Raw genomic sequence first — 15,130 nt, 5'->3', positions numbered from 1 at the left:
CCTGGTTTAAAGGTGACATGAAGGTTAAAACGAGAAAAAAAAGAGGGACCATCGAGCCTGACGAGGGTTAAGACACCGTGCCGTCTGTAAATACAAAAGATTCTTATGATCCGTAAAAATGGTCACCACATGTTGAGCTCCTTCCAACAAATAACGCCACTCAGCTAATGCCAACTTCATTGCCAATAACTCTTTATCTCCTATCGCATAATTCTGTTCTGCTGGCAAAAATTTTAGAGAAAAAAAAAGCACAAGGCAACAAACGATTGGTAGATGATCGCTGGGCAAGAATTGCTCCAACTCCAAGCGCCGATGCATCCACCTCCACGAAAAAAGGCAAAGACAGATTTGGTTGCTGAAGAATAGGTGCTGAGGAGAAGGCTTCCTTGAGATAGGAAAAAGCCTTTAAGGCCTCTTCTTGCCATTTTTTCGGATTTGCTCCTTTTCTAGTCAAGGCTGTAATGGGAGCCACAATACTAGAATAGTTCAAAATAAACTGTCTGTAATAATTTGCAAAGCCCAAAAAACGTTGAATAGTCTTGAGAGTAGTTGGAAGTGACCAATTCAAAATAGATTGAACCTTTTCTGGGTTTATTTGAAGGCCTGAACCGGAGATAATGAATCCTAAAAAGGGCATAGAAGCTGCTTCAAAGGAACATTTCTCCAGCTTACAATAAAGATGATTTCTACGAAGTCTAGTCAAAACTTCAGCCACATGTCTCCTATGAATGTCCAAGGTTTCAGAAAAAATTAGGATATATCCAAATATACAACGACATAAGAATACAAAAGATCTCGAAATATCTCATTATCAAAACTTTGAAACACTGCAGGAGCATTAGAAAGTCCAAAGGGCATTACCAAATATTCGTAATGGCCATCACAGGTATTAAAAGCGGTTTTCCACTCATCTCCAGACCAAATACGAATTAAATTATAAGCCCCTCTGAGATCCCGTTTGGTAAAGATTTTAGTACCTTTAATTCGATCAAATAACTCAGTGATCAATGGAATAGGGTAACGATTCTTAATAGTTATTAAATTAAGTCCACGATAGTCAATGCAAGGACGAAGCAAACCGTCCTTCTTCTTCACAAAAAAGAAACCGGCCCCCGCTGGAGAGACCGATGGTCTAATAAAGCCTCTTTGTAGATTTTCTTTAACATAGACAGACATGGATTCAGTCTCTGGTTGAGAGAGAGGATAAACTCGACCTCTAGGTGGAATTTTATCAGGCAACAATTCTATAGGGCAATCCCATGGACGATGAGGTGGAAGGATCTCTGCACGAACTTTATCAAAGACATCACCAAATGATTGATATTGAGGAGGTAGTGCAGAAGATTCCAAAGACATAGCAACTTCAGAAGAACGAAGTGGTTTCACCTTAGTTAAACATCCAGAATGGCAATGAGAACCCCAAGATAGATTCTCAGCAGTCTTCCAATCCAATTATGGAGAATATAATTGGAGCCAGGGAAGACGCAAAATAATTGGAGAAGTAGTTCAAGGCAAAATCAAAAAATAATTTTTTTCAGAATGTAAAACGCCAACATGCAGAAAAATAGACTTGGTCCGAGTGCGAATTATTCCTTGAGAAAGCTGCGATCCATCAATGGCTGTAATGGACATTGGGGTCTTCAAGGAAACAAATAGAATTGACCATTTATCAACTTAAGTCTGAGAAATAAAGTTTCCAGCCGCACCAGAGTCTAATTAAGCTTGAGTGGTATAAGTCATTGAATTATCCAACAAGGACACAGGAAGAATACAAGCAGTAGATGAGGAGACTTTCTTAGACCCCAATCTGACCTCCCCAGAACAGATTAGGGTTTGGCGTTTCCCGATCTCTTACCACAAGAATTCAAAAAGTGACCTGCGTCACCACAATAAATACATAACTTGTCCCGACGTCTCCTATCACGTTCCTCTAGAGTCAAACGAGATCTCCCAATTTGCATAGACTCATCAGATGTTGAAGAATGCGATACAGGGTATAAAGTTGGTCTATAACTTTGGCGACGAGCCACCTCTTTCTCCACAGTTCTTTCTCTGAAACATAAGTCCACTTTGTTACATAATGAAATGATGGCCTCCAAAGAGGTAGGAAGTTCATGCGAAGCCAAAACATCTTTAACACAATCAGATAGCCCCTGCCAGAATACTGCCACCAAAGCTTCATCATTCCATGACAATTCAGAAGATAATGTACGAAATTCAATGACATATTGAGCCACAGAATGATTCCCTTGACATAAACGAAGTATAGCCATGGAGGCAGAAGAAAGCCGCCCAGGTTCATCAAAAATCCGACGAAAAGTCAACAAAAAGAAGGCATAATCAAAAAGGAGTGGATCACCCCTCTCCCACAGTGGGGAAGCCCAAGCTAAGGCTTGGCCATTTAGTAGAGAGACCACAAATGCAACTTTAGACCTATCAGTAGGAAAATTCTGTGGTTGAAGCTCAAACTGAATTGAACACTGATTAAGAAAGCCATGACAAAATTTAGGGTCCCCATCAAACTTGGCCGGAGTGGGTAATCGGAGCGTTGAAGAAGTCACAAGGGAGGTCTGATGTCCTGACGATTGCTCAGGAGGAGGAGCTTGTACTGTTGGTTGAATTGCTTGAAGTGTATCCAAACGACCAGCAAGTGTCTGAAGACTTTGTAGCAACTGACGCTGTGTGTTGTCCTATTGCTCAACTCGAGCAATAAGATGTTGTAGCATATCTCTTGCAGAGAACTCCACCGTGGGATCAGACATTGAGACCTGTTCTTACTGTCACGATTTGAGTAGTTTTTTAATGATCCCTTGCCTCTGTCTATAATGATCTACCTCAAAAGTGACAGAGGATAGTGGAGGCAACACTCAGACTGAATATCAGTAGCAATAAGACACTGGAGAGATGATAAAATTGAAGGATATATTGCTTGATGACACAACAGGTATATATGCTGATAGTATAATGGCAATGGAAGAATATATATAACATGGAAAGCACACACGGCAATGGAATACAAACAGAATGCAAATCACAATATATACTTCAGTTTGTTAGTAACTCTGGGCAACTGTAATGGGATGAAATAGCAAATAGTCCAAACATGAAGATGGCAAATAAAGAATACGTGACTCCGGAAATATGACCACGGCAGATGAAAGTGGATTAATGATGTTAATAACAGTCCAGAATAAATTATGGTATATTCCACATAGCAGGTGGTCACAGGTATCACGATAATTCTTGGCCAATATATATATATCAATCCCAATATGATCAAAATAGAGCAGAGAGCCCTTAAACAGTCCGTTACTTAGAAGTAGTTAGAAGAGCAAAGAATTCCAGCCGCATGCCGCCCCGTAAGGCTAATATCTTCCAGCAACAATCCAACACAGAGGTATTTTAAAATATAGCAAAAGTTCACAAGAAAAAGTTCAATAGTAGTAAACTTAATAGCAAGCTCGCTATGGAACACAGTCACAGTAGAACAGCGAGCAGAATCACAGGAGAGTCTTTAACAGGAGCCAGCTTGAACATACAGCACAGGTGCATAGAATCAACTTGAATATGCAGCAATCAACTCACGGAGGATGTTTCCAATCTGTAACTTGACAGCGGTGAAGTTCAATGGACAACAGAGGACTACAGGTACCAGGTGCATCGATGTAAAAGCAAAAGTTCAATCAGCAGACATCCATGATAGTAGATTCGGCGTAGTAGAACTACAGGTACCAGATGCGAAGATGTCATAAGCGGAAGTCCAACTAGCAGGTAACAGCAGCAGCAAACTCTGTGCACAGCGTAGAACTACAGGTACCAAGTGCAACGATGAATTAGGTAAGTCCAGCCGGCAGGTAACAGCAACAATAGACTCAGGAGGCCCAAACAGAGGAACAGGTAATGGTAACCAGGAGCCAGGCAATCTGAGTAACACGAAGAACAAGCAATGACCCAAAGGTCATAGGTAGTTTAAATAGTACTCAGGACCAATGAGAATCAGGGTGGAGGTCCTGATCACATAACCAGCAGCACCTGTATGAAAGTAGTGTCTTTGAGTGGGAACAAGTCCAAAATATAGTTCACAGGGAAAAAAGTCACTATGCCAGCACCTATCTACGGGACCGGCGCGTGACACTGGGGTCCCGAGTGTCCTTTAAGATGTCTGCCCTCGGTTTCTCCTCCAGCTGTTTGGGTGGTCTGCCATTCCTTTTCTGCAGACTCTGTTCTTCCTTCCACATACTCTTCCTTTCAGGACGTATTCAGTAAGATTGAAGCTGTGACCCTCCCTCCTCATCGACCCTGGGACTGCCCTATCGAGTTGATTCCTGGCAAACAAGTCCCTAAAGGTCGGGTTTACCCACTTTCCAGGCCAGAGACTCAGGCCATGTCTCAGTACATGGCTGAGAATCTACAACGTGGATTCATCAGAAAATCCTCCTCCCTGGCTGGAGCGGTGTTTTCTTTGTCAAGAAGAAAGACAGTTCAATACAGTCCCTGTATTGACTATCGTTCACTCAATCATATAACTGTTAAGAACAGTTATCCTTTGGCCCTTATGTCCGATCTGTTAGATAGAATCAGCGGATCTCCGATTTTCACTAAACTTGACCTCCGAGGAGCTTGCAATTTGTTTCGAATACGGGAAGGAGACGAATGGAAGACGGCTTTTAACACAAGAGATGGGCATTTTGAATACCTCGTGATGCTTTTTGGCCTCTGTAAAGCCCCTGCAGTCTTTCAATCGTTCGTCAACAAAAATTTTCAAGACTTATCTATCTGGATGATATTCTGGTATTTTTCAGGGACCTCTCCTCCCATCATGCTCATGTCAAAGAAGTCCTATCCAGATTACGCAAACATCGTCTCTACTGTAAACTAAAGAAATGCGTTTTCGAGGTGTTTGAAGTTCCTTTCCTTGGATTCATTGTGTCTGGCAAGGAGTTACAGATGGATCTTGCTAAAGTCACCGCTATTTTGGATTGGCCTCAGCCTCAGGGCTTTAAGGCGATTCAGAGATTTATCGGTTTTTCCAACTACTACCAACGATTTATTCAAGGCTTCTCAACCATTATCGCACCCATCACGGCACTAACCAGGAAGTCTGCCAATCCTAAAGTCTGGTCGCTGGAGATAGTAACAGCTTTTCTTACTTTAAAAAAGGCCTTCTCCTCTGCCAATATTCTTGCCCAACCTGATCAGGAATGGCCTTTTTTCGTTGAAGTAGACGCCTCATCTATTGGAATTGGAGCTGTACTTTTTAAAAATCTTCTACCGGCATTCACACTCCTTGTGGATTGTTCTCTAGATGGTTTCTTCCCAGTGAAAACAACTATGGGACCGGTGACAAAGAACTCTTAGCTGTCAAATCCGCACTCGAGAGGGGAGAATCCAGAAGACATTGGTGGAAGAGGCCCTCTAAGTATTTCGGAAGACCGTCAGCATCGATTACTTCAGGTATGTTTTTGAACTGTACATTGTTACGTCTTGAGCTATTGTCAACATCTTCTATATGATCTTGCATTCTGTGAGTTGTGTCTCGACAGATTCTTGATAGTTGCAGACTACGCCTACTTTGTGTTCTTAGGAGTCTGTGTGTAAGCCTAAGGATGCAACCTCAGATTTAATATCTTGGATTATAGCCCTCATTTCTGTTTGAATAATGGTTTGTATCCGTTTCATCAGATACGGGTTGGAACAAATAAGGCCAGTGGGCTGAGAATCCACTGGATCAGGAACTGGAGAGCGTGAGGACATTGATGTAGGAGTGTTCGAATTGGGTTTCTCTTTATGCGAAAACATTGCGGGTTGAATTGTCCTTCTTTGCCTATGAGACATTTCAAATGGCTGACTTAGTAAAAAATAAAATAAAATATTGAGTGAGTAAAAAAAAACAACAACAAAAGTCCAATGAACAATCCCTTAGGTTCGGTTGTGGTACAGAGTTACATTTCCATATAAGGTTACATGTTGGGTACTAGATAGTGACCAATAAATGTAGACCAGAGATTGAAGGAGCAACTCCTCAGTGAACAATGAATAGTTTGGATGCAAACAACTTGAATGGGAAATAGATTTTAATTTTCTTTTTTTTCCCCTTTTTTCTTCCTTTCTTCCCTTTTTTCTTTTTTCCTTCTTTTCTTGACCCCCTCCCCCTTTTCCCTTCCTCTTATGCAGATAAAAATTAATAAGCCACAGTGGAGTGAGTGCAATATCAAATTTATTAACTAGGTGGCAGTGAGTTACCACAAGAAAATGCTTTATTACAGAGTCTGCAATTTAAGAGATGGCACTCAAGATCAGTACATAGATGTTAATAGCCGCAGCGGCCGCAGGCACTGACGCTACTTTCCCCATCCCCCTGCTGGCGTCCCGGCCGTCGCTATGACGACCGGGATGTCACTTCTGGCGTCTTACTCCCGGTTGCCTGGGCAACAACCGGGACGCTTGAGATTCCCTGCCGCCGTGTCCGGCCAGCTGTCAAACAGCCGGGCGCGCGTAGGACTGTGTAGGGACAGCCATCCATAGCTGTTTATTTGATTAGGCAGATGGGCACTTTGCTTGCGCATTGGCCAGTAGTGCCATTTATTAATTAAGCAAGTCCTTCTTGCAGGGCTTTTCCCTGATTGGCTGTGAGTACTACTTAAGGCAGTGAGGACTGAGCCTCACTGCTGGTTATAGCGTTCTGCCTCAGTACTGCTGCCTGCTCCTGTGCTATTTTGGTTTTTGAACCGTGGATTGATTTGCCTGTGACCCTGACCTTTTGCCTGTACCCAGACTCTGAACCATTGCCCGTGGCCCTGACCTTTGCCTGTACCCGAACTCTGAATCATTGCCTGTGACACAGACCCAGCCTGTACCTGACGTCTCCGCCCGTGTACTGTCCGGTCTGCAGATCTCTGGCCTGACCCTACTCCATGTATTACCTCCTGTACCTGTGCGCTGCCGTGTGAACATAAACTTGTACTACACTGAGTATAAGTCCTGGGGGCATCCGAGTACCTGTGAGCATAACCAGTCTCTACGGGAAAGGCGGCTGCTATAGGTGAAGACCTCTTCTGCTAGTTCTACAAGTTTATGCCGCACTGGTAGCCATAACATGATAACCGGCCAGTGAAGATTGGAGGTAATTCTGTCATGGACAACAGCGACCCGAACCTCTCAGGTTCTGGCTAATCAGATCCAGGCTATATCACAAGTTGTACAGGGTTTATCTCATCGCTTGTCAGTACAAGAAGAGTCCCCCAGAAACCCGCAGCTTTAGCAGGCCTCCTCTGGCGTCGTTTCGGAGCCAAAACTGAACTTGCCTGATCGATTCTCGAGAAGCAGACTCGCCTTCCACAACTTTAAGGAGAGTTGCAGGTTATACTTTCGCCTGAGATCATGCCCCTCTGGCTATGAACAGCAGAGAGTCGGTATTGTAATCTCTCTTCCCTTCCGCCTACGAGTTCATCCTTACAAACTGTGGATGCCTTCTTCCAGGCCTTGGGTCTGCTATATGACGACCCAGACAGAGTGGCCTCAGCTGAGTCTCATATCTGGGCATTAAGGCAAGGACGTCGCTCTGCTGAGGAGTATTGTGTGGAATACCGGCGATGGTCAACTGATAGTGAGTGGAATGATCCGGCGCTGTGGAGTCAGTTCTGCTTGGGCCTTACGGAGCAAATCAAGGACGCCTTACTTTAGTATCCTGCACCTATCTCACTTGAAGATTTGATGCGACTTGTAATCAAGATTGATCGCCAAATCAGAGAGAGGAAAGCTGAAAGAGAGTCATCTATACCTCCTTGCTCACCAACCAAGTCTGGTTCTAACTTTCTGGACTCCCCTGAACCCATGCAGTTGGGCGCTTACCATTTGCCTCCTGAGGAACATTCCAGACGATGCTCTCTAGGTCTCTGTTTGTTCATTCCTGTCTTAGCAAGTCGGGAAACGCCTAAACCTAAGCGCTGGTGAAGAGGTGCGCTTAGGTCTCCAAGCAATCTCTTCAGAAATTGCTTTGTTAGTCCCTGCATGCCTAGTCTTCAGACATTGTTCTACTGAGCTATCGTCCTTCCTTGATAGTGGTGCAGCAGGTAACTTTCTGGACATTCTCTTGGCTCAAACGCTTGGGATTCCTGAAGCCAAACTGGGTTTGAGCATTACCCCCTGCGGCTTGGATGGTAATCCCTGGATTGGGGGGCGAATATTCGCTAAGACTCCATTGGTTCGCTTATCTGTAGGCAGTCTCCATACAGAGGAGCTCACATTCTTCCTGATCACCTGTCCCTCCGCTCGATTGATTCTGGGGTATCCTTGGCTGCAAATTCATAATCCCCATATTGATTGGAAAAAGGGAGAGATCATCCGTTGGTGTCCAGAGTGCTCTTCCACATGTTTGACCTTACCACTTAGGATTATACAGCCTAGTCCAGAATTGTTGCCTGCACCTTACCAACTTCAAACAGAAGGCTGACTCTCTCCCACCTCATCGGGACTATGACTACGCTATCGATCTTGTACCTGGTTCAAAATTGCCCAAAGGGCATCTGTATTCTTTTATCTGTCCCAGAGACTCAAGCCATGGAGCAGTACGTGGAGGAGAATCTAAAGAAAGGATTTATCCATCCCTCCAAATACCCAGTAGGAGCGGGATGTTTCTTTGTGTCCAAAAAAGACGTCAGTCTGAGACTTTACATCGACTACCGCGGCCTGAAAAAAATCACAGTTAAGAACACATACCCTCTGTCGTTGATTTCTGTTTTGTTTAACCAGCTCAAGTCAGCCACCATTTTCTCTAAGATCGACCTCCGGGGTGCTTCCAATCTCATCCGCATCAGACAGGGAGATGAGTGGAAGATGGCCTTTAATACTCACTCCAGGCATTATGAGTATCTGGTGAACGCCATTCGGATTGTGCAACGCCCCGGCAGTCTTCCAAGATCTCATCAATGACATCTTGCGTGAATTCCTAGAAAAGACCATGGTGGTCTACTTGGATGATATTTTAATTTACTCTCAGTCCTTGTCTCAGCACCACCAACAGGTTCGGGAAGTTCTGGGGCAGTTGCGCCAACATCACCTCTACGCAAAATTGGAGAAGTGCGAGTTCGAAGTCTCCAGGGTGGCCTTTTTAGGATATATAATTTCTTCATCCAGTTTCTCCATGGACCCCAGTAAAGTCCAATCAATCTAGGACTGGGTTCTCCCTACAAACCTCAAGACAATTCAAAGGTTCCTTGGCCAATTATTATCAGAGGTTTATACACTAATTTTCTTCCCTGGTGGCTCCTATCACTGCTCTCACCCGGAAGGACGCAGACACAACTAATTGGTCTTCAGAGGCGTTGCAAGCTTTCCTGCCCTTAAAGCTGCCTTCACATCTGCACCCGTTCTTAGGCACCCAGACCCTGAACTCCTGTTCATTGTAGAAGTGGACGCCTCAGATGTAGGAGGAGGCGCCATTCTCTCTCAAAGAGATCCACAAAGCAAGAAATTGCATCTGTGTGCATATCTGTCCAGGAAATTGTCGCCTGCTGAAATTAACTATGATGTTGGGAATCGAGAGTTGTTGGCCATCAAGTGGGCCCTTGAAGAGTTTCGGCATTGGTTAGAAGGAGCAGCTCATGTTATAACAATCTTCACTGACCACAAGAAACTTCAGTATATTCAGACAGCCAAAACTCTAAATCCCCGGTAGGTCCGCTGGGCTTTGTTTTTCACCTGGTTCAACTTTAACATCACTTACCGTCCAGCATCAAAGAATACCAAGGCTGACTCTCTGTCTCGGAGCTTTATGGCATGCCATCCTGAATCGCAACCTATTATTCCCTCGACTTCCATTCATATCTGTCTAACCCAAGATCTTAGGGGCACACTCCGCCAGTTCCAGAAAATTGCTCCAGCTCAGACACCCGCTAATAAATTGTTTTGCTCCGGTTCATCTGAGAAAGTCTGTCCTCATTGAATGCCACGACAACCGCTCAGCAGGTCATCCCGGAATCCATAGGACCATCCAAATACTTTCCCGCTGGCTTTGGTGGCCCACCTTATCTTCTGATGTGGAAAAGTACGTCCGCACCTGCCCAGAATGTGCCAGAAACAAATCTTCTAGAAACCGTCCTCCTGGTCAACTGCTACCCTTGCCGACTCCAAGCAGGCCTTGGACCCATCTTTCATTGGACTTTATTGTCGACCTTCCATTGTCCTTGGGTGATAACACCATTTGGGTGGTCCTTGATCGAATCAGCAAGATGGCACACTTTGTACCCTTACCCAAACTGCTGGATGCCAGAAGCTTGGCCACCTTTTTCCTTGCACATATCTTCCGTCTCGACGGCCTTCCGGAAGACACAGTCTCGGACCTAGGGTCCCAGTTCATTGCACAGGTTTGGAGGTCCTTTTGCAATTCTCTTGGAATCAAGACCAGTTTGTCCTCAGCTTACCACCCTCAATCAAATGGTCATATGGAAAGAACCAACCAATCCCTGGAACAATTTCTGCACATCTATGTTTCCAAGTTCCATGATAACTGGTCCTCTCTCTTACCTTAGGCGGAGTTTGCTTATAACAATTCTTGCCATTCTGCAACACGTACATCCCCGTTCTTCTGCAATCTTGAGTTCCACCCGAAAGCTAACTCTTTTTCTTCTGCTGTTGCCATTGGTCATTCCGGAACGCCTGCTCCTACATCCCGGTTAAGGTTCGTCTAGCTTCTCTCAGATCTAAATCCTTCGCTGATCGTCATCGTGGTCCGTGTTTATTGAAAGTGGGAGATCGGTATGGTTATTTGCACGAAACATCAAATTGAGACAACCCTGCAGGAAACTTGGTCCCCGATTCATTGGACCATTTATGATTGAGAAAAAAGTGAACCCTGTGGCATTCAGACTTTAGTTACCACCTTCTTTAAAAATTCCCTGCACCTTCCATTGCTCTCTTCTGAAAAAGGCTGTTGCTCCTAGCAAGCTCAATCAACCTTCCTCTAACAGGCCCCGGCGTCTGCTTGTGAATGGAGACTGTGAGTTCATCGTTGAAAAAATTCTGAAAGGTTCAAGATCAGGTTCCGTTCCTAGTGCACTGGAAGGGTTATGGCCCTAAAGAGCGTTGTTGGATGTCGGAGTATTGTTAGTAGCCGAGGAGGCCGAGGGCACCGCCACAACTTTCTCCATCCCCCTGCTGGTGTCCCGGCCGTCGCTATGATGACCCGGACATCACTTCCAGCGCTTTCGTCCCGGTTGCCTGGGCAACAACCGGGACGTTTGAGATTTCCTGCCGCCGCGTCCGGCCAGCTTCCAAATAGCCGGGCGCGTGCATGCAGGTCTGTGTTGGGCCAGTCATACATGGCTGTTTAGTTGATTAGGCAGCTGGGCACTCTACTTGCGCATTGGCCAGTAGTGCCATTTATTAATTAAGCAAGTCCTGGGTATTCTTGCAGGGCTTTTCCCTGATTGACTGTGAGTATTACTTAAGGCAGTGAGGACTGAGCCTCACTGCTGGTTATAGTGTTCTGCCTCATTGGTGCCTGCTCCTGTGCTATTTTGGTTTTTGAACCTTAGATTGATTTGCCTGTGAACCTGACCATTTGCCTGTACCCAGATTCTAAACCATTGCCCAAGGCCCTGACCTTTTGCCTGTAGCCGAACTCTGAATCTTTGCCTGTGACCCAGACCCAGCCTGTACCTGACATCTCCGCCCGCACTCTGTCCGGTCTGCAGATCTCTGGCCTGTCCCTACTCCATGTATTACCTCCTGTACCTTTGCGCTGCTGTGTGAACATAAACTTGTACTCCACTGAGTATAAGTCCTGGGGGCATCAGAGTACCTGTGAGCATAACCAGTCTCTACGGGTGAAGACCTCTTCTGCTAGTTCAACAAGTTTATGCTGCACTGGTAGCCATAACAGTAGAAAAGGGAGATGGCAAACACTCAAGTCTTGCAGTATTCAGTAAGGGGTCACACATTCAATAGAGTGTATAGGAAAATTTTCAGATGGTATACTAATAGATTGGTGTCACAAGCCAAGTAGTCGGAAGGCCTTACCTGCTGGTATTTGCACTGCTACGCAAGGAGGCGCGGAGTCTAACCACGCCCCAGGTCTTCACCAGGGAACCCCGCAGGGAGTTTTGGACTTAGCCGCTGAGACGTGTCGGTCGCGGCCCTCCCAGGTAGCCACCAGCGAGGTTAGATGAATAAGCGTAGTCGTCAATCCGGGGTCAATACCATGCGGGCAATGAGGTACCAGGGAGTCAACCAGGAGAGAAGTCGGGAAGCCAGGGGTGGGGAGATCAATACTGGAACCAGGGGTAATCCAAGAGAGTGGTCAAGCAGGCAGGGGTCAGAATCCGGAGGAGCAAGTAGGGAATATCCACAGATATTTATAGCAAAGGAGCCTAGAGGGACTAGCTGACTAGATACTCTGGCACCCTAGTGGTGCCAGAGTCTGGCTTAAATAGGACAATCCTCCAATAATTGGTGGGAGTGGAGGTCGGCGGTCAGCTGGTCTGACCGCCGACAGGAAGCAGCCCTGAGCGTCTCCGCTGCTAGGCAATGGGACGAGTACAGAGAAGGTGTCCGTCCCGGCACCAGGTAGGAGTGCGGTACGGCGCCTGACAGTACTTCCCCCCTCCTTTATCGGAGAGGTGCAGGCATCAAGGATTGTTTCTTGATAAACTTCGCGAGGATACGAGGGGCATGTAGATCCTCCTGAAATACCCACGACCGTTCTTCGGGTCCAAAGCCCTTCCAATGAACCAGGTACTGGGGACGCCCACGGAAGTTACGGGTGTCCAAAATGTGACTGAGCTCATATTCGTCACCAGTGGCAGTTAATTGAGGCTGAGGTGAAGAGATCTTGCGGGAGAATCTGTTGAGGACCAATGGTTTTAGCAGGGAAACATGGAAGGAATTGTGGGTTCTCAGAGAGGAGGGCAGGAGTAATTTGTAGGTTACTGGATTAATGACTTGTGTAACCAGAAATGGCCCAATGAATCGAGGAGCAAGTTTCATTGAGGGTACCCGGAGTCTAAGGTTCCGTGTGGAGAGCCAGACTTTGTCGCCAATGTAGAGGATGGGACCGACTCTACGATGGAGACCAGTGGTTTGTTTATATAGTTGTGAAGCCTTTACTAGGTTCTCCCTTGTCGATGCCCAGATGAGAGCCATATCACGAACCAGAGAGTGGGCGGCAGGAACAGAAGTTGCAGGAGGACGAGAAAAATCAGGAAGGATGGGGTGGCCACCAGACACAATAAAAAAGGGAGAGGAACCAGTGGAATTGTGTACATGTTATGAGTAAATTCTGTCCAGGGGAGCAGACTGTACCAGTCATCTTGGTTAACGGAGGAGAAACAGCTGAGAAACATCTTGATCCTGATTTATGCGCTCCGTCTGGCCGTTGGTTTGGGGGTGTCAGGTGGAGATCACCACAATAACCTGGCAGCCTGGATGCGGTCCTTGTAAGGAAGCCGATCACCTGGTATCCACGGATGGTGAGCAGGAAAGGAGAGCTTTTTAGGGGTGTTGTTGTCTGCAATCCCGGAAGGTTGACGGACAGGTCACTTGGTGTCCACGTCGGAATAGTGCCCTACTGATGTCTATCCTGTAGGCCAGCCTGATGCAGAGTGGGGTATTACTAGGGGTGCAGGGTCAACAGTGGTTCATGCCAAGACTGTTAATGGGCTGGATACAGACATTGGGACAGACGTGGCGCCCAAGACAGGTACGGGAAAGAAGCTCAGGGTGTCAGCAGTCCAGTCAGGTGTGTTTCAGCTGCAGTATCCACACCAAAGACAGAATATGTGCCCTTTTCAATTCACCAGGGCAGGAGCCATTGGGAGACTCTGTCCGTCCATATTGGCTGCCAAGCCACGCCCCCGACCTTCTGTGTTTAAAACACGCTGCCATCAGGTTGAGAGTAGTGCATAGAACACATCTCTAGGTTTCTTTGCTTTGTTCCACTGCCACCCAATGGCGCAACACAGCTGGTGTCTGAAAAACTCTCCTCTGAAGTGTCAGAGGCATATTCATCTCCACTGCTCTGCAGACAATAGTCAGAGCCAGCACTGGGCTGTGTCATGCTCACTGTCCCCACTTTACTTTCAGCAGTAGAAGGATGCGACCGTCTTATCCCCATTTGGTGTAAAAGGGCAGGAAAGCTGCAATATCCTTCTTTTGCAGTGTGTAGTCAAACATGTGTGTTCCACTGACCTGACGTGCACACACTTCCCCTCCACGCCAGACAAACATGCAAACAGTGTTAGTGTATAAACAGGTCGATGTCACCAAAAGTATAAGAATACAGGTACAAATAACTTACCAGTATGTTTTAGGACTGTATGGGAGGAAAATAAGCGTATCCAGAGGAAAGCAATGCAAACACTGCAAACACATACAAACGCCATACAGTTAGGGCCATGGTGAGAACTGAAATCATGACCCCAGAGCTGTGAGGCAGCAATAAGAACCAGTATCACCATGCTGCCCAATTTGATTGTATTCTCATATATTGCATGTTATGTTTATCAAATAATGTCAAATGACTGAAGAAAATCTATACCACTTAATTTTACACATAGAAAGTATGTTGATTTAAAGAATAAGGCAAAATAATGGGACAAATTTGTAGATGGCAGTGTATGAACATTAATTATATGGTTTAGCAAATAAAGGGCTCAAAAGATGGAAGAGTGGAAATAGACCATTCAGACTTTCATGTAGTTAAATGGATTTCTGTGTGATAACATTGGTACTTATTTCTGTAAGAAATTATGTAGTTATCCAAATGATTGAAATAAGATACCCTTATGTATAGAAAACAGAATAGGCATGTAAAAGGTTTTTGTTTTAACTCCTAAAACTTGTGTTTATCTCAAATTAACAAAAAAAGGATGTGTACTTATAAGAGAACCATTTTATTGGCAAAATCTTATTGTGTAATGGGCATGTAACTTTTTTTTTTTTCTTCATCATTTCAAGTTATAAATACTATTATGATCCATTCAGGAAGGGTGTAGTCTGTCACTTGCATGCTAGTGTAAACTCTTTCCCAGATGCATACCTGATTTATATATAAACATGACTGGTTATTTTCACTTTATAGAAGCCTTCAGATCTTGATTTCTTTCACAGACACAGTCAAAATGAGATTTAATTT

The sequence above is a fragment of the Mixophyes fleayi genome, chromosome 1 (assembly GCF_038048845.1).
Source record: "Mixophyes fleayi isolate aMixFle1 chromosome 1, aMixFle1.hap1, whole genome shotgun sequence".
NCBI lineage: Eukaryota > Metazoa > Chordata > Amphibia > Anura > Limnodynastidae > Mixophyes > Mixophyes fleayi.
The sequence above is the reverse complement of the archived record's forward strand: the minus strand, read 5'-3'. Positions refer to the sequence as shown.